This window comes from Ammospiza caudacuta, chromosome 2 (assembly GCF_027887145.1).
Source record: "Ammospiza caudacuta isolate bAmmCau1 chromosome 2, bAmmCau1.pri, whole genome shotgun sequence".
Classification (NCBI taxonomy): domain Eukaryota; kingdom Metazoa; phylum Chordata; class Aves; order Passeriformes; family Passerellidae; genus Ammospiza; species Ammospiza caudacuta.
The window spans coordinates 54,957,800-54,982,969 of NC_080594.1; the positions used below are offsets into that span (position 1 = coordinate 54,957,800).

The 25,170-nt window shown below is 39.6% G+C and overlaps 1 long non-coding RNA gene across 1 annotated transcript; it reads left to right on the plus strand.

Annotated features, from left to right (window-relative positions):
- The first annotated feature begins 5,461 nt into the window (after window positions 1-5,461).
- On the plus strand, window positions 5,462-24,660 carry LOC131554770 (uncharacterized). The gene is made up of 3 exons (XR_009274425.1): window positions 5,462-5,530; window positions 7,957-8,029; window positions 24,512-24,660. It is a non-coding gene; the product is annotated as an uncharacterized LOC131554770 (long non-coding RNA).
- Window positions 24,661-25,170: the final 510 nt, after the last annotated feature.

Consider the following 25,170-nt stretch of genomic DNA (forward strand, 5'->3'; position numbering starts at 1 on the left):
CCTCACAGGGCAAAAGTTTATAGAGCCAGCTTGAGTATCCTTTTTCAACTGATGACTGTATCTTTTCTTCCCAAAATGCAGCATTGTGAAGAGCCCAGCTGTGTTCTCTTTGATAAGCTCCTCACAGATATTGCACATCCCTTTTTCTCCCTCACTTCCATTAGTATTTTTTTTTTTCACTTTTATCTCATATCTGTCCTTGAGTGTCGGGAAATTATTAACACATCCATTTTCACAGGTAGACAACAAATCTCAGCCAAGTAAACTTGTTAGCTTGTTTATATGTCCTGTTGATCTGACAGTAAGGTCTAACTCCTCTCCAGATTTAGACCCATAACTTTAGGTTTCCTCATTGTGCCTGCTTTCACTAGAAGTGTGAAAGCTCCCATTATACTCAGAGGAGCTGAAGTCAAAGCTGCCATCAGAATGAAGAGGTCATTTGTGTCACATCTTGGTCTGCTTGGCTGTCTTGTTCTTGGGATTCTACTGGCTATAGTAGCCCTGGCTCCTACACAGCCTCTTGTACTGCAGAGACCTGAATTCCTCAAGGAGAAAATGGCTAGAAGTGATACAGGAAGTCAGCAGCAGAGCATCTTTTGAACATCTCAAATGGATCTCAAGTGTGTGCTGCACATCCTACACTCTAGAAGAGATGTTCTGTTTTGGAGGAGCTGTGTGACTTTGTTCTGTGAATATCAGAGAAGCACAGTTTGTTGGGGGTAGCTTAGAGAATGGTGAGCACGTTTCTTTGTGTACAGAGCTTTGTTTGACAGTTCTGTAACACATTATCTGTGGTTTCCTGTTCAGTGGTTTTGGGACTAAACACTGTGATTTATTATCTTAATTGAGAGAACTTTGAATAAGTTTGAATAACTTTGACAGCCTCCTTTTGGACTGAGAAGTGGATATGACAGTGAATTCAATCTGGAGTAAAATTAATGCCTGTTACAGTGGTGAGTTCAATGCACATGAAAGTAGAGTGACAGTTATAATAATTTGACACTTCTAAGGAAAGAGTAGTTGCTCTGATCATGAAAAGCCTTAGAAATTCTAATTCCTTTTGTGGTTACTGTGATGAGAGTACACTATTAAATACATGAAGTGAAAAAATACTGACAGAGGTACAAAATATCCTTGCTGTTCAGAGGATTCTGCTTTGTGGCATTTATCTGTACATTAGTGTCTCCCTGTTCTCTAGCTCCTCAGGCTCATCAGATTACATTCCCCTGGACCTGTCTAACATTTTGGGTAATAGCCCAAGGAGACTCTCTCTTTCAGGATAAGGATTTTTTTTTAACTAGGCCAGGAAAATGACAAATGATCAACTGGAAATGAATACAGGATGACACTGGGCTTTGCTAGTGGTCAGTGAAATGATTGCTGTTTGGAAAACCTCTGGTTTTGGAGTTTAGATGGTTCTAAATTACTTTTAAAAGAAAGCTATATGGAGTCAGTGAGTCTACTGCAGGTGTGGGGAGAGAAGACAAAATTTCGTTTTACATATTTATTGCTCCAGGAAGAAAAGGATAGCAGAATTATGAAAAATTGAGAATAAGAAAATAGTTAAATCTTTAATATGAGAATACTTAAAACTATAAAATTTTAATAATCAAACCTAGCAATTCTATAATTTCTTCATTACTTCTAAAAGACCCATGCTTCCCATTTTGTTTCTACTTCCACTTCTTGTCCTAAATGACAAATATTCTGAAGTGAAAAAGCCAAAAATTATTGCAGTCTTAATATGCGTAAGGTTAGATATCTGCAATGTGTTTGTGCTACAGTGATTTCATCTATGTACAGCTCTGGTTGTTCACATTCAACAATCTACTAGATTGAAATCCAGTGAGCAAGGAAGGGTTAGTAGGATGGCAAATCCTTTCTGATGAATCTGTATTCCAAAAGGAAAGCAAACCCAACTTTTCTAGTTTATCCCAGACTGGTATTCTGCTCTGCAGATACAATATTTGTTCTTGTATGATTATTAGGAGGGAAATATGCTTCTCTAAGTAAGTTTATACTCATTCTAGTCATTGTGGACATGAAATTCTGAACCTGTGTTCCAGCAGGAAAAGACCTACATTTATGGGGGTGTACTTGTTAGTCCTTCAACCTGTCCAACAACAGGAAGAGTGTATTAGGTGGCGGTCTTGTATTTTATTCTATTTCAGAATATTTTTATCTCTCTTTTACCCTTTTTTACTCTGTGTGAAGGTCCACCTGAAATGAACGGGTGACGAATGATTTTTGGGTGCAAAAATAACCAACATAAGGCACAGGGGTTTTGCAGTAACAAATCAACAAGGTGCAATTTTATTGATTATAACCACAGCTAAATATGCGTTTGGTTAAGGGATCCGGGGAAGAGAGGGGTAAGACAAGGAAAAAGGGAGGAAAGGAGGTAAGGAGGTCAGGGAATGGGGTATAGCTACCAAAACGTGATGTCTTCGGGGTCCCGCCGCCGATACTTGCTGGTACACGTCTTGGGGAGATCTCAAAGGACAGTCGGACCGAACCCCAATATATATACTGTTCTTGGTTGGGGGAAGGTAACTGAAATTAGGTTTCCATGGAGGGGAGAAGTCCATTGTTTTCATGGCCGAATGCTCACAGGTAGGTTTTTCCCCCTCCCTGAGTTGGGAGGGAGTACAGTCCCAGTCTCTGGAAGGAGGCTGCCGGGGGGTGCCATGGGGGTGACAATAGGGTGCCAGAGGGGTTCTTGGTTCCTTGATGAGGGGATTTGCATCTCTGTTGGTCCGTCACGGTGGTTGAAGACAGGCAAGAGGGGTCTTCTCATGGAGCGGAGGGGAACCACCCAAGAGTTCAGTCCAGCCAGGTCAGGAGTTTGGAAGAAAGTCCAGTTCAATTGTGCAGAAAAGGGCAGCATGCCCCCTTCGAGTACAGCATGGCGTATTCTGCAAGCATCACTTGTGAACACACTAGATAAGCAGGAGACTTTCTTTCCCAACTGGCTCAGCAGTTTTAACCCTTCGGTAGTCTTTTCTCATGACAATTGTGAGGCAAAAAATGAAGGATTTTCGGATGGACTTCTACACTCTGGAGGGCAACGATTTTCCTACCCTACATTAAAGCTCTTCTAAAGTATAACAAGCCCCTGGATTTGTCTGTGGCTCAGGCAAAGACAGAGCTGGAGGGTTAGTGGCCAGCTGATGGATAGTAGATGAGAATTGATGGGAGAGGGAACTATGGGAAAGCATCTTGAAACCTTGAATTTTCTCTTTCCCCCCCTTCTTCATTAGTGGTAGCCAAAGCCCTTGTTGATGAATCACACTCATGGACCTGTGTGGAAGCCCAGAGGCACTCTGCTCAGAGAGAAGGAAATCCCTGCATTAACATCAGGAAGGAAATCCCTGGTTTCCCATTAACATCAATAGGAGAGCAATTATAAGGCCTTCCCACAAGGAAAGGGCTCCATTAACCCCTGCATTTGGGAAGGGCATAGACTCCCACCTAATTTATTGTCTGCCAAAGAGTTAAAACAACAGGGTAGCCTGAGTTTGGAATTTTTCTCAGAGCTTCTGACTCTGAAACATAAAACAGTGTGTCGCAGACATTTTTTCATAGAAATCCTTTCTTTGGGATTTGTTCATCTTCTGGGAAGTTGAGGCCCCAGAAGAAGAATGTAAACAATTGTTATCGGCTGGTGTGGAATGCAACAGGTGTAGTGGTGATTGGTCTTCTGTGAGTGTTTGGATTTGCTGACCACTCACAGGAGAGTTTGTCCTTGCTTTCTGCTGGACACAGAACTTTGTTATTCTTCTGTCCTATTCTATTCTTGGCTTAGCAGCCTCTGCAACTTCTCTCCTTATTCCTTTTAGTATAGTTATAATGTATTATATATCATATATCAGTAAATCCAGCCTTCTGATCATCAACCAAGCTTCTCGTCCACTTCTCTCACCCTGAAGACCTTATCAGGTGGCTGTAATAACAGTGAATTTCTGAAGTTCTTCCATTGTTCCACTGCTGCCTTTCAGGATGGATCATTACCATGGGCATGTGCAGCTGAGGAAGATGGGCTACTGAATTTCATTTTTGAGCAGCTTATATGCCACAAAGATTTATATAAGGCTGTGACATTTACAGCTCTCTTCTTCAAAGGCTGAAGCTTGTTCTAGAATATTTTCCAAGTTTTTCTTCCTTTTTAAACTATACTAAACCCAGCATTTTCTATTTACTAATTTCATCAAGCTCAGTTTTTGACTGAGAAAAACAGAAACAGAATTAAAAGCAACTATCTTCTGCCCTCTTTTCTTTAAACAAACTAATAGGATATGTAGTGTAACTAGCCCAGGCATCAGGTACCTGAAACAGAATGTTTTTTGTGATGCCAGGTAAAGTCAGCAAATAAGTTTATTAATGAAAAGTATGAGTAATTAACTAATCTGCTCTAAATGTATATTGCTTTATATAGGTTGCACAGGGAGATGGCCATCTTGTGGGTACCTCCTTTGGGATTGAAATAATGGTTGGATTGTCTGATATTTTGGAAGGGGAGCGTGCATCTCTTGTGATTTGTGTTTAGTACAGATCTAGAAATAGATTGGGTTAGTTTTAACGATAAGATTTTAATTTTATCTTTATATCTACTCATGATTTCTTATGTATGTGTTTGAAATCTAAAGGTTTACAGCTCACAGTCCTTCTGAAGTAATTTATTCTTCCCTTCTCCTCACTCCTATTTTACATGAGGAAATTTTCCTTATCGAATGATAGAGATTATCTAGGTGAAAATTGCTGCAGTAGATAAATGTATTTTAAATTCATATATTTGTGTCTGAAATTCTGTTTTCATTTATTTTGAAATTGTAAGGACTTTAAAATGGTTAGCAGGGAAGTATTGTGTTTTCAAGCAAAAATAAAACAAAAGTCATATCTACCCTTTGTATGTGAAAACTTTTCCATCAGTCAAGATACTCAGTATACACTTATATGACAAGATTCTTCAGAATTATTTTGCATTTACAGCAGAATTTATTCACAGGTAAAAGTGCACCAACATACTTTCTTTTTTAATAATCAAAAATTCTGGCAACTTTGTAGTTTTTTCACTTGGCTTTGGTATACGTTTTCTGTTTGTCCAAGTAATTCATCTTATATACAAAGGCTGATGATTAATTTATTGTCTTGGGGATTTTGCAGGAAAGATCTTCTTGGATTTTAATCCTACTTGATCAGACAAGAAATATATCTGTACTCCCATGTGGAGTGCAGTAGATAAGTCCCCTTCCTTTCTATTTGATTACATTTAAACTTACTACTTCTGCTTTATTTTTTTTATCAAATGGCTTGGATGTCCTATACAAAAAAAAAAGTTTAAAGTTTGTGCTTATTATCTGCTAATATGAAAAGCACACCATTATCAATTTGTCTTCTATTTCTTAGGCCAGTAATGTTATCATTTTTGTCAATAGGGGTGAGCAGTCCTTATGAGGAACAAGTCTGAGTCCCGAGGCTTATTTGCGGTGCTGTAGCCACACAAGCATGCGGGCTCAGTCCTACCCTCACGGTAAGCAGCAGTGAATTTTGATCTTGGAAAATTCACTGGAGAAACAGATCCTTTATGGCAAACCAGGCCTCTCTGAGAGGAAACGGATACAAGCAGCATTGTATGACAAGCCAAACCATGCCTCTGCAATAATATCCCCCATGTCACTGACCCCTTCAGCAAGGTCTTGACAAGCCAGTTTCCCCAGGGTAACTAGTAAAACTTTTTCTCAACCATGTTCAGTGATCTTTCTTCTGGGACCCTGCATATTTTTCCCCTACCGGGTGTGTCAACAGGGCTTTGTCCCTGGTGAGATTTTTATATGAACCCAAGATCCTCCAAAATCTAAACTTCTGTACAAATATTCCTCTAATGCGTAATAAATCTCTATATAGGCACAGTATACAGGCCTTTTTTCATTACATTTTTTTCATTAGCCAGTAAACCTTTTGCAGTATTAAGGGAGAATTAATTAATTGGATCTATAACTCAAATGTCTTGTCAAAACCAGCTGCCTGAGCTTGGACTCCCTACAGTCCACTGGGGAAAAAGGTACCTTCAAAAGGTGTTATCCCCTGTGCCCCACACACCCACCTGAAGAGGAGATGAATTACTCTTCCAAGGCACCAATTTCTTTCTATTGATGCTACCGGAAGCTTAACTTCCACGTCTAACCTTAAACATCCACAGTGATCCCAGAAACATTTTCCTTCACTTTCATTAGCATCATAGGTGGTATTGATGATGCAATTGCTGCAGAAAAAAATATGCAGAATAGGAAAATGATAAAAGGGCATGGGGGGAAAAAAGCAATGTGACAATTTTTCTGCAGAAAATAAACAAAATGTGAAGTCAAACAGAAGATACAAATATCAGTGGTCCTAAAAGGCATTATTTTTTTTGCTGAATGAGATGGCAGGGCACAGAATAAATAGTAATATTTAGTCATTATTTTAGGGTACTTTCTATCTTTCAGCTCTTCTCATGTCTTCCATTGACATCCTTAGGATATATTGTGGTTTGATCTCAAGACTGAGGAGCTCCACATTCTTAAGTATCTTTCCTCTTTGGTAACTTGGATGGCTCTTTGCTATCTTCCCTAGAATTCTCTTTTATCTCCTTGCTGTCATCTCCAAAGACTGCATGTGATTCCCCAGTTTCTGTCTCTGATCTTCTCTTATTTTTGTAACTATGCTCTCTGAAAGTATTAAAAGTCACCTGCCACTGATTAAAGTGACCCTGTTTCTCTTTACTCTCATAGCCCATCCTTGCTCATAGTTTTTGAGAAAATAAATTTAATTATTCTGCTAGAAAGCAAGCCTCTGGAGTGCTCTAAGAGCTCTGTAAGGCATCAGGGTACCTCACCTTCATACAACCATTTCCAATTGATCATCCAGTGCAATGCACCTGGGGAACTGATGTAGCCTGACTCAAATTAGGCCTTCACAGAGCCAGGCTACTCTGTTCATTTCACAGAGGGGAGTGTGTGCTTTGCTGACCATTGTATATGTCTGATGGAAGATAGGGAAAGTGAAAAGAATACTTCTCCCCTTAATTACTCAGTGTATTTCTAACCCCCAGCACAGCTGAGGGGGACTTGGCATTTTAGACCCTAGATTCTCAATAGTGTGGAAAATTATACTTAAACTGAAAAATTATACTTGTTGTCCTGTGTCAGTGATGTTCTAAGGAGGAAAAAGCTTTTGTTCACAGGCTGTGTCAGTACTTCAGCCATCTCCTGCGGTGTGTGGTGGAGCTGTCCCACAGACCTCCCACCACACTCATCAGCACTGCTGCCTGCCTTAGTGCAACCAGTGTTCTTCCTCCTACCTGCCTGAGACACCGATTTTTGCAGCTCTTCACACTTCAAAAAAACCACTCTGGTAGCTCAAGGAAAGGTTTAATTACAAGTTTGGGTTGTTTCACTTTTTTGAAATCTTTATATTTTTAGGATCATTAATATACTTTAGTACCTGAAGTCTTTGTTCTTTATAACTGCTGGGCAGGCAGTGCCAGACTGCAGAAACAGTTTCTCTGCCTTTCTCATTTATGTGAAAAGAAAGAAATGTTCCTTTCCAGTGTGCCAGGGTGGGTTCCAGTAGAATATCCCAAGCATCTCCTCAACTGGCTTTGCAAGCTGCTTTTCTGGGCCTGCCTAGTCTCATAACATGTTATTCATATATCTTTAATTGGTGACTATGATGTTAACAGTGATAAGAGTTGCTCTTCCCTCTGACTCTCTGAATCCGAGAGGGTTCATGGAAACCACAACTTGCATCTAGAATGTGAGCAAAAGATGTCATTTACTGATACAAAAGAAGTAATTAAAAGATGTTAACAAGTTAATTATATAGCCACTTCTGATACTGAGAGCCCCAAAGTGATAGCATTTTATACAAGATATTTCCTCCCATAAGTATCTCTATGTTTGGATTTTTCTTCTGCAGATTTTCCCCCGCACCTTTTTGGATATTAGTCTCAATTCAGAAACTTAGAACAACCACAACTAATAATCTAAAGGTAAGCCATTTTTCCATTTTTCCATTAGTTCTGACTCTAGATAATTTTGGTGTGTATGTGAGGGAGACAGAACAAAACTCAGGCTCGCTGGTATTTTAATACTGTGACCTGAGGGGTCAATACTGTGCAATGAGGGGTCCTGAGGGGACACCTCATTGCGGTCTATGGCTTCCTTGTGAGGGGAAGAGGCGAGGCAGGCACTGATCTCTTCTCTGTGGTGAACAGTGACAGGACCCCAAGGAATGGCCTGGAAGCTGTGTCAGAAGGTTTAGGTTGCATATTAGGAAAAGGTTTGTCACCCAGAGGGTGATTTGGCACTGGAACAGGCTCCCCAGCAGACCTGATCACAGCCCCAGCCTGACAGAGTTCAAGTGTTTGGACAACGCTTTTGGGCACATGGTGTGACTCTTGGGGTTGTACTGTGCAGGGACAGGAGTTGAATTTGCTGGTCATTGAGTTTCCCTTCCAACTCAGGATAGTCTATGGTTCTATGACCTCAGAACTGCCTTGGCTGTATTTTGTAATATGTAAGGCTTTAAAATTTAAACCTTAATACTTAAGAAAATGATCTCTAGGTTAAAAATGGATTAGAATTAGCAGTAAGATTTCTTGAAATTGCAGGTTACGCTGGGATAGCCCAAACCTCAGAGGTCTTTCATGAACCAATTGTCAGTGACCTAACAGAAGTGTTACCTCTCATGAACGCAATCCTTGGGGTGTGTTGTTGCGACAGTTAACTGACAACTAGGAAAAAATATTGTGCACAGAACTATCTGCAGTTAGTCTTTTAAATAGCATAAATTAATTTTCTATTAAAATTTGTTTAACTGAAACTTATAAATTTTGCTTAGGGGAAAAAATGTACATATTTTAGACCAGATTCTTAAAAGTAGTCAGTTACTGGAACAACAAGGAAAATCTGGCTCTCAGTCCATGTCTTTCTGTGGAAATGCAAAATGTGTAATTTATGTTCAGTTCATATCTGCATAATTACACATACCCCCAAGGAATGAGCTATAGTAAGTTCCAATTTTGCATATTATTTTCTTAAATAAAACATTTAAACATAAAGTTGAGAAAAAAGTAACCTTTAATCAACATTAAAGTGGGAGCTTTAGAAAAGGGATAGGAAGGTGTATTGTCACTGATCACCTGCAGAGCCATTCATCTTTGGTTCAGTCTTTCCTTGTCTCCTTGGGAATAACCAAGAGTAGTTCCCATCTCATGGTGTTTCCTTCCATACATGAAATGAACTTGTACCTCAGGCCATCACCTTTTCTTCAGCTGCTACCTGGCAGCTTCAGAAGACAGACAGAAGCATGGGTGGCTGCAGAAATTACAGGGCTAGCTAGAGGAACTGGTATTTCTACCAGGGAAGGAAGCTTCACCTGTGTGAGGACGGCTTGTTCCATAAAACTTCCCTTCCTCTGAAGAGCTAGAGAGCTCCAGTTCTCACCTTACTCCTGCAGTCTTCCCACATCAGCTCTGCATTGGGATTTACTTTGTCTGCGATGTCATGTTTATAGTCATGGATATAAGATAGCCTCCAACACCCACACCATTGTTTTTGCCTGTGGCTGGTGGTACTGACAGGCAAATGCTGTTTGCTCGTCTATATCTGCAGAACCATAATGGCCTGTCCCACGGGTGTGCTTGTCAGAACCCTGCAGGCTTGTCAGTGTCACCCCTGGTGTCCCAGAGCAATGAGGCTTTGTACAGTTTATGTGTGGAGGGGCAGCCTGTGCCTTTGGTCGAGCCTGACCCACATGGTTGAAGGCAGCTCTCTCACATACAGTACTCTCTAACATGTCTTGCTGCCTGGCTGGGTAGAGGAGAGAAAGAGTATGTGCCCTGACTGTGAGAAAGGCTGCCATCAGCCCTCTGGTGAAATTGCTTCTGTGATGGGCCAGAGACACTTTTTGATGTCTGTGCCTTTTACACAAATCACACTCTGGGCTTGTTAAGATATAAGAACTTTGCTTGGTATTTTATGAATCATGCTACTTAAATGTATTAAATGCAATCAAACACTTTCCATCATCAAAGAAGCACAGCATTATCTTTTGATCTTCAGAAATAACAGATCCAAGGATAAGTAAAAGAAATGTATTTTCTTCATTGCTGAGCCAATTGAAGCACCCTTTAAAGGCTTTAGAGCTGCAAGTAGTAGTCATAGAAATTTTTTCTTCTGTCATCTTGCAATGTGGATATGTCACATAAATTCAGATGAGGTCAGTGAAGTTAAGACACAGTTAATGAATATGAGACAGATATCAGAGAATCAACTACACTGGAAAAAATCCTTAATATCATCAATGTTATGCTGCATGTTCTCCAGTCCTCAGAGTTACATTTGATGCCTTTGCCTCAAATGAGGAAAAGTCAAATTTTGAAAAATTAAGTTAGGGCACAGGTTAAAAACCACTTTTATACTTCAGCTTTCTGCTGTACAACTGAAATGAAGTGGTGTTTGTGTAATTTTGAAATCATTGCATTTTGATATATGGGTGAAATGAGCTGAAACGTGCAAGTACATTTTCTTCTGTAGCATTCTGGAAAATAAGCTATAGCAGTCAGGTATTTTTTGGAGGATAAAATAAATCTTATTATGTTGAGTTACTGACTTGAGGCTGGATTAGTCTGCTTGGCAGAATTAAGCATTGATTCTTGGACTAACTTTAACTTTACTGTGTGAATATGTGATAGCAGAGAGAATAGTCTATACTGATGCAGTGTGCACACTGGCTCCCTTTGCCTTTGTAAAGCTTGGAAAAGCTTTGAACTGAAGCCACAAGGGGGCTAGAAGCAATTAAGAGGCAAGTCCCATGATCAGAGGCAGCAGATAGAAGTCATGTGCAGTCCAGACATTTGTTATATAAGTATGAAGACTGGGGAAAAGTCCTGTGGCTTATGTTCTTTTGTGATGTGGAAGCCCTTTGTGGAGCTCTTCTTGGTTATCAGTCACAGCTTTTCCTCTTTACAGAAGGGAGGATAATTCTTCCTAAGAAACACAAATTCTTGAGATGGGATTGTTGCAGTGGCACTCTGAAGTCTGGACACTGCTCTTGGACTAAAACTGGGTTTCTCGCCTTCCTTGCTATATTCTGGAATTGGAAGATGTTAAAACACAGCAGGGTTCTGTTATGTGGCTTCTAAGAGTAGGTTAAAAGAGACACACTCACAATTGCTTTAGTAAGATGTAAGACTTGCTGAAATGTTCCCAAGTGTTGTATGGCTCATGAAAGAGTTTGTTTTAGAATACTTTCAGTGGAGACAATATTTTCAGAACTCTTAAAAAAATTAACTAATACTAAAAGTTTTCATGACTGGACATTGTCCAAGGAGAGGTGAATGGCAAAAATTGGTGTTTAGACAAAAAGCAAAGATGAAATTTATTCTCATTAAAAAAAGAGTTGTCAGTTGTAAGATGAAAAAGATGTCTCTTCACCTGTCAAAGTGGATTGTCGTTTTAGATACAAAGACTCAAATCAAGGCCATGTTCCTTAAGTGTAAGAAAGATATGAATAAAGTACCTAGTATTCTCTTTCAGTGCCTGTGTTTCTGTAATGCCAATAATGATAGGAATGTTCTTACATTAGGGCATGAGGGATTTAAAACCATAAATAACTTGAGTGAATAAATTGACTTCTTATCCTTCAAATGACCAAACTGACTTTTTTACAATGTACAAAGCGAGAAGGTGCCATTAATATTGAAGGGCAATATGTCTGTATGGTTCTCCTGTGATTCTTCAAGAAAAGGCAGCCTTTCTCTGAAGCTAGTTAATATCTGTTGAACACTTCAGACACTTTACAGCCTTTATGTGCTAAGGTTAGTGGTAAGGGCAAAAAAAACAGTCAGTATACTTGGTAGGTTATATAAAATGCATTTATTTTTGTAAGAAAGTCAGAGCCTCGCACTGCCAACATTTTAATCGCAGTTACTTTAACAAAAAACCCCAGTGATCTGTTCTGTAATATGAACTAGAAACTGATGAAATGAAGAATGAGGTGGAATGCCTTCAGCAAAAAAAAGTGTTTTCATATATTTAAATGTAAAACAGTGTGGTTTATTCATGCATTTCTCTGCCTGTATACAAGCATGACAGAAGACTACCCCAGGGAGCTGGGTTTTGTGCCCCCTGTTCTGTTCCAGATACACAGGCTGATGGTAACCTTGAGATGTAGTTTCTGGAGGACAGTTTCAAGATCAATTTTTCCAATTCAGCCTCTCTAACTGGAGCCTTAGCTGATATTACTTGACTTTCAGGGTTTTTTATACAGGGTCTTGCCAGCCACTCCTTTGGTATGAAAGGAGCTTAAAAGAAAGCTGAGTACTGTATTCTATTTTGAAGCCATCTGTGTGGACGAACAGGTAATTAATTCTGCATGCACACTAAAAGGGATAACTGCAATCTGTTGGAGAGGTAAACAGCCTTGCTCTGCCTGATGCCTGGGCAACGTAGACACCTCCTGCTTGAAGCACTGAGGACATCAGTCCTCTCTGCAGCCTGCAAGACTCCCATTACCAGGACTGGGCAGGACCAGTTCCTCCTCAACGCTTATCAGCTTTCCCACGCTGCACAGCAGCCTCTGCTCTAAAATCAAGACTTTTGTTTCCATGGAGACTAAGTCCCAGTATCAAATAAGCAACTGTGAATAAAGGCAGCACAACAATGCTGACTCAGCTTAGTTTGCAGGTTGCCTCTGGCTAGATTGTTTCTGAGGCTTGTTTGAACTACTCTAATTTCCTATCAACAAGCTAGAAATATCTGAACCCTTCCTTCTGTAAGTGAAGTGCACTGCAAAGCAAGCTGAAAAGAAATATGTTGACCAATGAAACCTTGCGATAAGAGTGGGGATCAATTTTGCAGGATTTCATCCATATCCCTGAACTTCATGAAATCCCATGCCTGTTGATGATTTCACTTCAGCAAAGATTATTTTTCTTCCTTTTTCACTATTCATCATAGGTCTCTCTAACCTTCCCCTGAATGTTCGGGCCTACTCCTTGATGTTCTCGATTGATTTTGAAACAAATGTAGTTTTGGTATGATTATGTCCTCTGCACTGCGACTCATTTCCTCCCAGATTGTTTCCTGGAGGTTGAAAATTTTTGTAATTTTTTAGCTCTTTCACTTGCATTTCATTTCATTCTCTCTTGCAGATTGTTTACAAGACTTTCTTTAATATTCGCTCTTTTCTCAAAAACACCGAAAGAAGTGAGAGAAGTGGAATGTTTAGGGACAGCAAGAAAATGCTCTAGGAGCAAAAGAGGTGGAATGCAAAGTGTCAAAACATGCTAAAACTAAGTGGAAAGATGGTGCAAAAGCATGGGGAAAAAGTCAATGAGGAAAACACAACATGGAAGAAAGATAAGAGACACATGACATTGATACTTAAAAAAAAAAAAAGGTTGCCTAAACTAGGGCCATCAAAAGGCAGGCCATATGCCATCAAGTGCAGGCACATGCAGCAAAGCTTGCCAAAATTCATCCCCGTTAAAGGCCAAAACAGAAAAGAAGGACTTGCAAACATGGGGGAATGGACATAACATCAAAGAAATAGCAATTGGAGGAGAAAAAAAAGAAAATTTGGGAAATTTAGTGATGATAGAAAATGGACCGGAATTACATCAGGTGCAGTGCAAAGGACAAAACCATGCCCAAATTAGGCTAAAGGATGTTGCAAAAGCATGGGGGAAAAGCCCAGAAGGAAGACACGACTTAGAGGGGAGGATAGGAGGGAATTGGCATGGACGCTTAAAAAAACAAAAAATCTTTGACAAAGTCAAAGGCATCAACAGTCATGGCATGACATCAAGTGCAGGCATATGCACCAAAGATTTCTCTATTGGTCCCAATTGAAATAGCAATTCATTTCCTTTAGGGAAGGGAAAATGAATCTTGCGATTTCAATAGGGGAAAATAGAGGCGTCTCTGGTGCATGTCCCTGCCTGTGATGGCATGCCATGCCTTTTGATGGATTTGACTTAGGGAAAGATTTTTTTCTTTTATTTTCTTTTGTTTCTAAGCATCCATGCCATGTCCCCCAGATCTTGCCCTCCAAGTTTTGTCTTCCTCCTTGAATTTTCCCCTGCTTTTGCAACATCTGTGACCTTGGTTTTGGAATGTTTTGGTCCTTTGCAATGCAGCTCATTTCCTCACTTTTGTTTTTAACATAGGTTAAAGAATTTATTATGGTTTTTTTAAGTATCCATGCCATGTCCCTCATATTTTGTCCTCCCAGTATTGTCTGCCTCCTACACTACTTCCACTGCTTTTGCAAAATCTCTGACCTCGATTTTGGCATGTTTAGGTCCTTTGCAATGCAGTTCATTGCCTCACTAACTTTTTTTTGGACTTCAGTTAAAGAATTTTATTCTTTTTTTTAAGTATCCAAGCCATGTCTCTCATATCTTGCACCCCAAGATTTGTCTGTCTCTTTGACTTATTCCACTGCTCTTGCAACACCTCTGAGTTAACTTTTAGCATGTATTCTTCCATTGCAATGCAGCTCATTACCTCACTGCCCCTTTTTTGAAGATTCTAAAATTCCTGATTTTCTGTTTTTTCCAATTGCAGTTCATTTAATCCTATCTCCTGTCACAGGTATTAATAAGTCTTTTATTGTAAGCCTTTCTTTTGGGCTTCGCAAGATTCCTTTTCCCTTCCCGAAAGGAAATGAAATTTCATTTCGGGAAGGGAAAAGGAATCTTGAGATTTCAATGGGGACCAATAGAGGAATCTTTGGTGCATGTCCCTGCACCTGATGGCATGCCATGCCTTTTGATGGCTTTGACTTTGCGAAAGATTTTTTTCTGTTTTTTGTATTTCTTTTTATGTATCCATGCCATGTTCCTCATATCTTCCCCCTACATTATGTATTCCTATTTGCCTTTTCTCCCTGATTTAGAAACATCTGTGATCTTAATTTTGGCCTAGTTTGGTCCTTTGCACAGCACCTGATATAATCCCGGGCCATTTACTTCCAGTCACCAAAGTTCCCAAATTTTCTTTTTTTCTCCTCCAGTTGCAATTCCTTTGATGGTATCTCCATTCCGGCTTGTTTGCAAGTCGTTCTTTTCAGTTTTGGCCTTCAGTGGGGATCCATTTTGGGTAAACTTTGCTGCATGTGCCTGCACTTGATGGCATATGGCCTGTCTGCATTTTGATGCCTTTAATTTTGGGAAAGATTTGTGTGGGTTTTTTTTTTTTTTTTTTATTAAGTATCCATGCCATGTCCCTCATCTCTTGCCCTCCAAGTTGTGTCTTCCTCCTTGACTTTTTCCCCATGCTTTTGCAAGATCTGTGAGCTTAGTTTTGGTCCTTTGCAATGCAGTTCATTTCCTCTCAACCTATTTTTTGAAGACACTAAAAGTCCCCATTTTCTGTTTTTTTTTGAGGCTTTTTTTCAATTGCATTTCATTTGATCCTATCTCCTTTCCAGAGTGTTTGTAAGCCTTTCTTTTGGGCTTCGCAAGATTCCTTTTCCCTTCCCGAAAGGAAATGAAATTTCATTTCGGGAAGGGAAAAGGAATCTTGCGATTTCAATGGGGAGCAATAGAGGAATCTTTGGTGCATGTCCCTGCACCTGATGGCATGCCATGCCTTTTGATGGCTTTGACTTTGCGAAAGATTTTTTCTGTTTTTTGTATTTTTTTTTATGTATCCATGCCATGTTCCTCATATCTTCCCCCTAAGTTGTGTCTTCCTATTTGCCTTTTCCCCCTGATTTAGAAACATCTATGATCTTCATTTTGGCCTAGTTGGTCCTTTGCACGGCACCTGATATAATCCCGGGCCATTTACTTCCAGTCACCAAAGTTCCCAAATTTTCTTTTTTTCTCCTCTAGTTGCAATTCCTTTGATGGTATGTCCATTCCGGCTTGTTTGCAAGTCCTTCATTTCTGTTTTGGCCTTCAGTGGGGATCCATTTTGCACAAGCTTTGCTGCATGTGCCTGCACTTGATGGCATATGGCCTGTCTGCATTTTGGTGCCTTTAATTTTGGGAAAGATTTTTTGCCTTTTTTTTTTTTTTTTAAATTAAGTATCCATGCCATGTCCCTCATCTCTTGCCCTCCAAGTTGTGTCTTCCTGCTTGACTTTTTCCCCATGCTTTTGCAAGATCTGTGAGCTTAGGTTTGGTCCTTTGCAATGCAGCTCATTTCCTCACAGCCTATTTTTTGAAGACACTAAATGTCCCCATTTTCTGGTTTTTTTGAGGTTTTTTGCAATTGCATTTCATTTGATCCTATCTCCTTTCCAGAGTGTTTGTAAGCCTTTCTTTTGGGCTTCGCAAGATTCCTTTTCCCTTCCCGAAAGGAAATTTCATTTCCTGCACTGCACCTGATATAATCCCGGGCCATTTACTTCTAGTCACCAAATTTCCCAAATTTTCTTTTTTTCTCCTCCAATTGCAATTCCTTTGATGGTATCTCCATTCCAGTGTGTTTGCAAGTCCTCCTTTTCTGTTTTGGCCTTCAGTGGGGATCCATTTTGGGGAAACTTTGCTGCATGTGCCTGCACTTGATGGCATATGGCCTGCCTGCATTTAGATGGCTTTAACTATGGGAAAGATTTTTGTGCTTTTTTTTTTTTTTTTTTTATTAAGTATCCATGCCATGTCCCTCATCTCTTGCCCTCCAAGTTGTGTCTTCCTGCTTGACTTTTTCCCCATGCTTTTGCAAGATCTGTGAGCTTACTTTTTTGGTCCTTTGCAATGCAGCTCATTTCCTCACAACCTAGGTTTTGAAGACACTAAATATCCCCATTTCCTTGTTTTTTTGAGGTTTTTTGCAATTGCATTTCATTTGATCCTATCTCCTTTCCAGAGTGTTTGTAAGCCTTTCTTTTGGGCTTCGCAAGATTCCTTTTCCCTTCCCGAAAGGAAATGAAATATCCTTTCGGGAAGGGAAAAGAAATCTTGCGATTTCCATGGGGACCAATAGAGGAATCTTTGGTGCATGTCCCTGCACCTGATGGCATGCCATGCCTTTTGATGGCTTTGACTTTGCGAAATATTTTTTTCTCTTTTTTGTATTATTTTATGTATCCATGTCATGTTCCTCATATCTTCCCCCTAAGTTGTGTCTTCCTATTTGCCTTTTCCCCCTGATTTAGAAACATCTATGAGCTTAATTTTGGCCTAGTTTGGTCCTTTGCACAGCACCTGATATAATCCCGGGCCATTTACTTCCAGTCACCAAAGTTCCCAAATTTTCTTTTTTTCTCCTCCAGTTGCAATTCCTTTGATGGTATCTCCATTCCGGCTTGTTTGCAAGTCCTTCTTTTCTGTTTTGGCCTTCAGTGGGGATCCATTTTGGACAAGCTTTGCTGCATGTGCCTGCACTTGATGACATATGGCCTGCCTGCATTTTGATGCCTTTAATTTTGGGAAAGATTTTTTGCCTTTTTTTTTTTTTATTAAGTATCCATGCCATGTCCCTCATCTCTTGCCCTCCAAGTTGTGTCTTCCTGCTTGATTTTTTCCCATTGCTTTTGCAAGATCTGTGAGCTTAGTTTTGGTCCTTTGCAATGCAGCTCATTTCCTCACAACCTATTTTTTGAAGACACTAAATATCCCCATTTCCTTGTTTTTTTGAGGTTTTTTGCAATTGCATTTCATTTGATCCTATCTCCTTTCCAGAGTGTTTGTAAGCCTTTCTTTTGGGCTTCGCAAGATTCCTTTTCCCTTCCCGAAAGGAAATTTCATTTCCTCCACTGCACCTGATATAATCCCGGGCCATTTACTTCTAGTCACCAAATTTCCCAAATTTTCTTTTTTTCTCCTCCAGTTGCAATTCCTTTGATGTTATCTCCATTCCAGTGTGTTTGCAAGTCCTCCTTTTCTGTTTTGGCCTTCAGTGGGGATCCATTTTGGGCAAGCTTTGCTGCATGTGCCTGCACTTGATGGCATATGGCCTGCCTGCATTTTGATGTCTTTAACTTTGGGAAAGATTTGTGTGGGTTTTTTTTTTTCTTTTTTTATTAAGTATCCATGCCATGTCCCTCATCTCTTGCCCTCCAAGTTGTGTCTTCCTGCTTGACTTTTTCCCCATGCTTTTGCAAGATCTGTGAGCTTAGTTTTGGTCCTTTGCAATGCAGTTCATTTCCTCTCAACCTATTTTTTGAAGACACTAAAAGTCCCCATTTTCTGGTTTTTTTTGAGGTTTTTTTCAATTGCATTTCATTTGATCCTATCTCCTTTCCAGAGTGTTTGTAAGCCTTTCTTTTGGGCTTCGCAAGATTCCTTTTCCCTTCCCGAAAGGAAATGAAATATCCTTTCGGGAAGGGAAAAGAAATCTTGCGATTTCAATGGGGACCAATAGAGGAATCTTTGGTGCATGTCCCTGCACCTGATGGCATGCCATGCCTTTTGATGGCTTTGACTTTGGGAAAGATTTTTTTCTGTTTTTTGTATTTTTTTTTATATATCCATGCCATGTTCCTCATATCTTCCCCCTAAGTTATGTCTTCCTATTTGCCTTTTCCCCCTGATTTAGAAACATCTATGATCTTCATTTTGGCCTAGTTTGGTCCTTTGCACTGCACCTGATATAATCCCGGGCCATTTACTTCCAGTCACCAAAGTTCCCAAATTTTCTTTTTTTCTCCTCTAGTTGCAATTCCTTTGATGGTATCTCCATTCCGGCTTGTTTGCAAGTTCATCTTTTCTGTTTTGGCCTTCAGTGGGGATCCATTTTGGACAAGCTTTGCTGCATGTGCCTGCACTTGATGGCCTATGGCCTGCCTGCATTTAGATGCCTTTAACTTTGGGAAAGATTTGTGTGGGTTTTTTTTTTTTTTTTTTTTTATTAAGTATCCATGCCATGTCCCTCATCTCTTGCCCTCCAAGTTTTGTCTTCCTGCTTGACTTTTTCCCCATGCTTTTGCAAGATCTGTGAGCTTAGTTTTGGTCCTTTGCAATGCAGCTCATTTCCTCACAACCTATTTTTTGAAGACACTAAAAGTCCCCATTTTCTGTATTTTTTTGAGGTTTTTGCAATTGCATTTCATTTGATCCTATCTCCTTTCCAGAGTGTTTGTAAACCTTTCGTTTGGGCTTTGCAAGATTCCTTTTCCCTTCCCGAAAGGAAATGAAATTTCCTCCACTGCACCTGATATAATCCCGGGCCATTTACTTCCAGTCACCAAATTTCCCAAATTTTCTTTTTTTCTCCTCCAATTGCAATTCCTTTGATGGTATCTCCCTTGTGGCGTGTTTGCAAGTCCTTCTTTTCTGTTTTGGCCTTCAGTGGGGATCCATTTTGGGCAAGCTTTGCTGCATGTGCCTGCACTTGATGGCATATGGCCTGCCTGCATTTAGATGCCTTTAACTTTGGGAAAGATTTTTGTGCTTTTTTTTTTTTTTTTTAATTAAGTATCCATGCCATGTCCCTCATCTTTTGCCCTCCAAATAGTGTATTCCTCCTTGAATTTTCCCCATGCTTTTGCAAGATCTGTGAGCTTAGTTTTGGTCCTTTGCAATGCAGCTCGTTTCCTCACAACCCATTTTTTGAAGACACTAAAAGTCCCCATTTTCCTGGTTTTTTTTCAGGTTTTATTTCATTTGATCCTATCTCCTTTCCAGAGTGTTTGTAAGCCTTTCTTTTGGGCTTCGCAAGATTCCTTTTCCCTTCCTTTCGGGAAGGGAAAAGGAATCTTGCGATTTCACTGGGGAGCAATAGAGGAATCTTTGGTGCATGTCCCTGCACCTGATGGCATGCCATGCCTTTTGATGGCTTTGACTTTGGAAGAGATTTTTTTCTGTTTTTTGTATTTTTTTTATGTATCCATGTCATGTTCCTCATATCTTCCCCCTAAGTTGTGTCTTCCTATTTGCCTTTTCTCCCTGATTTACAGACATCTGTGAGCTTAATTTTGGCCTAGTTTGGTCCTTTGCACTGCACCTGATATAATCCTGGGCCATTTACTTCTAGTCACCAAATTTCCCAAATTTTCTTTTTTTCTCCTCCAATTGCAATTCCTGTGATGGTATCTCCCTTGTGGCGTGTTTGCAAGTCCTTCTTTTCTGTTTTGGCCTTCAGTGGGGATCCATTTTGGGCAAGCTTTGCTGCATGTGCCTGCACTTGATGGCATATGGCCTGCCTGCATTTTGATGCCTTTAACTTTGGGAAAGATTTTTGTGGTTTTTTTTTTTTTTTTTTTTCTTAATTACGTATCCATGCCATCTCCCTCATCCCTTGCCCTCCAAGTTGTGTCTTCCTGCTTGACTTTTTCCCCATGCTTTTGCAAGATCTGTGAGCTTAGTTTTGGTCCTTTGCAACGCAGCTCATTTCCTCTCAACCTTTTTTTTGAAGACACTAAAAGTCCCATTTTTCTGTTTTTTTTTGAGTTTTTTGAAATTGCATTTCATTTGATCCTATCTCCTTTCCAGAGTGTTTGTAAACCTTTCTTTTGGGCTTCGCAAGATTCCTTTTCCCTTCCCGAAAGGAAATGAAATTTCCTGCACTGCACCTGATATAATCCCGGGCCATTTACTTCTAGTCACCAAATTTCCCAAATTTTCTTTTTTTTCTCCTCCAATTGCAATTCCTGTGATTGTATCTCCATTCGGGCGTGTTTGCTAGTCCTTCTTTTCTGTTTTGGCCTTCAGTGGGTATCCATTTTGGGCAAGCTTTGCTGCATGTGCCTGCACTTGATGGCATATGGCCTGCCTGCATTTAGATGGCTTTAATTTTGGGAAAGATTTTTGTAGTTTTTTTTTTTTCTTCATTAAGTATCCATGCCATGTCCCTCATCTCTTGCCCTCCAAGTTGTGTCTTCCTGCTTGACTTTTTCCCCATGCTTTTGCAAGATCTGTGAGCTTAGTTTTGGTCCTTTGCAATGCACCTCGTTTCCTCACAACCCATTTTTTGAAGACACTAAAAGTCCCCATTTTCTGTTTTTTTTTCAGGTTTTTTTTCATTTGCATTTCATTTGATCCTATCTCCTTTCCAGAGTGTTTGTAAGCCTTTCTTTTGGGCTTCGCAAGATTCCTTTTCCCTTCCCGAAAGGAAATGAAATTTCATTTCGGGAAGGGAAAAGGAATCTTGCGATTTCAATGGGGAGCAATAGAGGAATCTTTGGTGCATGTCCCTGCACATGATGGCATGCCATGCCTTTTGATGGCTTTGACTTTGCGAAAGATTTTTTTCTGTTTTTTGTATTTTTTTTAAGTATCCATGCCATGTTCCTCATATCTTGCCCCTAAGCTATGTCTTCCTATTTGCCTTTTCCCCCTGATTTGGAAACATCTATGATCTTCATTTTGGCCTAGTTGGTCCTTTGCACTGCACCTGATAATAATCCCAGGCCATTTACTTCTAGTCACCAAATTTCCCAAATTTTCTTTTTTTCTCCTCCAATTGCAATTCCTTTGATGGTATCTCTATTCGGGCGTGTTTGCAAGTCCTTCTTTTCTGTTTTGGCCTTCAGTGGGGATCCATTTTGGGCAAGCTTTGCTGCATGTGCCTGCACTTGATGGCATATGGCCTGCCTGCATTTAGATGGCTTTAACTTAGGGAAAGATTTATTTGGTTTTTTTTTTTTAATTAAGTGTCCATGCCATGTCCCTCATCTCTTGCCCTCCAAGTTTTGTCTTCCTGCTTGACTTTTTCCCCATGCTTTTGCAAGATCTGTGAGCTTAGTTTTGGTCCTTTGCAATGCAGCTCATTTCCTCACTCCCTATTTTTTGCAGACACTAGAAGTCCCCATTTTCTGGGTTTTTTTGAGGTTTTTTGCAATTGCATTTCATTTGATCCTATCTCCTTTCCAGAGTGTTTGTAAGCCTTTCTTTTGGGCTTCGCAAGATTCTTTTTCCCTCTTCTAAAGCAAATTTCATTTCTTAAAATAAAGACTTATTAATACCTGTGATAGGAGATAGGATTAAATGAACTGCAATTGGAAAAAACAGAAAATCAGGAATTTTAGAATCTTCAAAAAAGGGGCAGTGAGGTAATGAGCTGCATTGCAATGGAAGAATACATGCTAAAAGTTAACTCAGAGGTGTTGCAAGAGCAGTGGAATAAGTCAAAGAGACAGACAAATCTTGGGGTGCAAGATATGAGAGACATGGCATGGATACTTAAAAAAAAAAGAATAAAATTCTTTAACCTATGTCCAAAAAAAAGACGTAAGGAAATGAACTGCATTGCAATGGAATAAAACATGCCGAAACCAGACTCGGAGATGTTGACAAGGCCAGGGGAAAAGTCAAGGAAGAAGACAAAACTTGGAGCGCAAGATATGAGGGACATGGCATGGATACTTAAAACCAAAAATAAAAGAAAGGAATCTTTCCTTAAGTCAAAGCCATCAAAATGCATGGCATGTCATCAAGGGCAGGGACATGCACCAAAGATTCCTCTATTGGTCCCCATTGAAATCGCAAGATTCCATTTCCCTTCCCAGAAGGAAATTTCATTTCAGAAAAGCAATCTTGCGAGCCTGAAAAGAAAGGCTTACAACCGCTCTGGAAAGGTGATAGGATCAAATGAAATGCAATTGGCAAAAACCAGAAAATCGGGAGATTTTGTGTCTTCAAAAAATACGCAGTGAGGAAATGAGCTGCGTTGCAATGGAACCAAACATGCTAAAACTAAACTCAGAGATGTTGCAAAAGTGGGGGGAAACGTCAAGGAGGAAGATACAACTTAAGGGGAAGATTTAAGGGACTTGGCATGGATACTTAAAAAAAAAAAAAAAAAGAACAAAATCTTTCCTTAAGTCAAAGCCATCAAAAGGCATGGCATGCCATCAAGGGCAGGGACATGCACTAAAGATTCCTGTATTGTTCGCCATTGAAATCGCAATATTCCTTTTCCCTTCCCGAAAGGAAATTTCATTGTTCATTTTCGAAGTGGAATCACTGTTGTTAGACATTTAAAAATCTGGGCTATGAGCTTTTTCAACTTACTGTCACAAGGAAAATGCAAAAACATAGAAACTTCAACCCTCACCTTTAGAGCATGTTGAGAGTGGCAGCCCACAGCGTAGTCCCATTGCATTTTATTTATGTGCAGCACAGTCCTTTAATTCCTGACCACTCATCATAGCCATTACAGTTAATAAATTATATATATATCCAGTTGTGACATATGGAGGAAGAATGAGAAGAATAGCAAATTTAAACCCATACAAAAACTATACAAGCTTAGTAAAACCTCTTTAATAGCACTCTACACAATGGAAGATCTTCCCAAGACCCTAGAGAACAGAGAATGTTCACAGTTTTGCTAAGGTGGTTCATATTCACAAATAATTTTTTTATGCAATGCTGAGTCACACAGGACAGACTGGGCAGCTGATGCTTCACAAGAGAATGATAATGTTGGGTGATTACAATGAATCCACAAACATTGGGTCTTCTACTGAGATTTTAAAACTCCTCTTAGCTACATGCAAAATTCACATCCTTTTATACCACTGAGATTTATGAAGATTAGGGTTTTTTAATTCCCCCTTGGTGGTTTTTCAATGTCCTTAAATCTATCTCTATAGTTCTAATGCTATGGCCAGTTGTACCAGGGAGATTCTACTGTGTTTTTTAATAAAGAATATTAAACATATAATAAAATTAAATATATAATAACATTTTAATAAAACAGAAATAAATAAACTGTAAGTAAAAGAAATAAACCCATCCACTGTACCATCTTTTTATTTAAAGTTTGGGACAGATGCTAAAACTGAAGTCCTGAAGGATCTACAGGAACAGCTGGCATCATTTTCATGATACTGTATTGCCATAGCACACAGAGCTGTGAGTGCACATCTTAACCTGGCACTAGTTAAAAGCTTCTCCCAATATTGTTAATTACATGTTAAAAAAAAATAAGAAAAATTATACTGATTTTTACTTTACAGTCCCACAGAGGCGTTGTGGTTAAATACCTAGTAGTGATATGAAGGGTTTTGTGGACATTACTAGTGTAAGGGATCAGCTCAGAGTTTAACTGTAAGGTCTCTAGGAATATATTTATGCAGGAGTGCTGCTGCATCAGCCCTAGTGATATATCACAGCCATTGGTCTGCCATGCTCACTCTCAATTACGTTTCTGTAACAGCACTGGAAGCTTATGTCCCTTCTTCAGCTGTCAGCTGGGGGTTCACAGTGGTCTGGTGTCTCAGTAGAATATGCTCAAGTTTCTATTAGTTTGACATTTATGTTTTACATTAACAATTATAAATTTGGTTCAAGATTCTCTTTTTTCCATGAAGAATCAGTAACATTCATTGAGAGAATTATATGGTCTCATCTCTAAAATATTATAGCTGTTTTGCAGTAATTTCAGGTGTTTGGGGAAATACCTTTTGTTGACATTAACACCTACCACTTTAGGTCATTTTTTCCTCATACTTTTCCTATTGGAGGGAACCTGCAAGATCATGCAGAAGACTATTCAAATTCCAAAATGCTCTTTTTTGTCCTATAGAAAATCAGATGAGAACTTAAATACTTTTCTTGCTTTCTCTCCAGATTCACATGCTGTCAGAATCAGTGCACCTGACACAATCACAGCACACTCATCCATGACAAAAACTTTGGATGATCTTCACACAGTGGGGCGGGGCAGTGGCTGATCTCCAGTGATGTTAACATTGAACAGTCTGCAAAGCCTGGTAAAGGGATTTAATCTACTGTGACACCTATATTAAAATGCTAGTTACAGTGACAGAATAAAAATATTTACCATGCAGGTTTATAAAACGGTGCTCTCCTATCTTTTGACAATAACTTTATTCAGAGTGACATTAGATTCTATGAAGCTTATAGTCTCCAGTTCTACAAATGAGTACTTAATATTTTCTGTTCCATCTTTCAGCATATATGTGCTTTACATTACAAAAATGACGTGATCTGGTTATTTTAGCCCATGAAGCCGCTTGCTTCCAACTGTCTCCTCACTTTTGAATTAGATATCCAAATTATCTTTGATATCCACTAATTACCTACTTCAAGTATTGATCTGAAGCCCTCAAGTCTCCTAGGGATGAGAAATGGCCACATAATGATGCGATTCCTGCAAAGAAACAACTGGAAAATGTGCCATACTGACAGCTTTGTATAGGAAATGGCATCACCGGTGGCCTTACCTGCCTCCCAGCTGTGTCTGGATTATAAACAACATCCTCCAA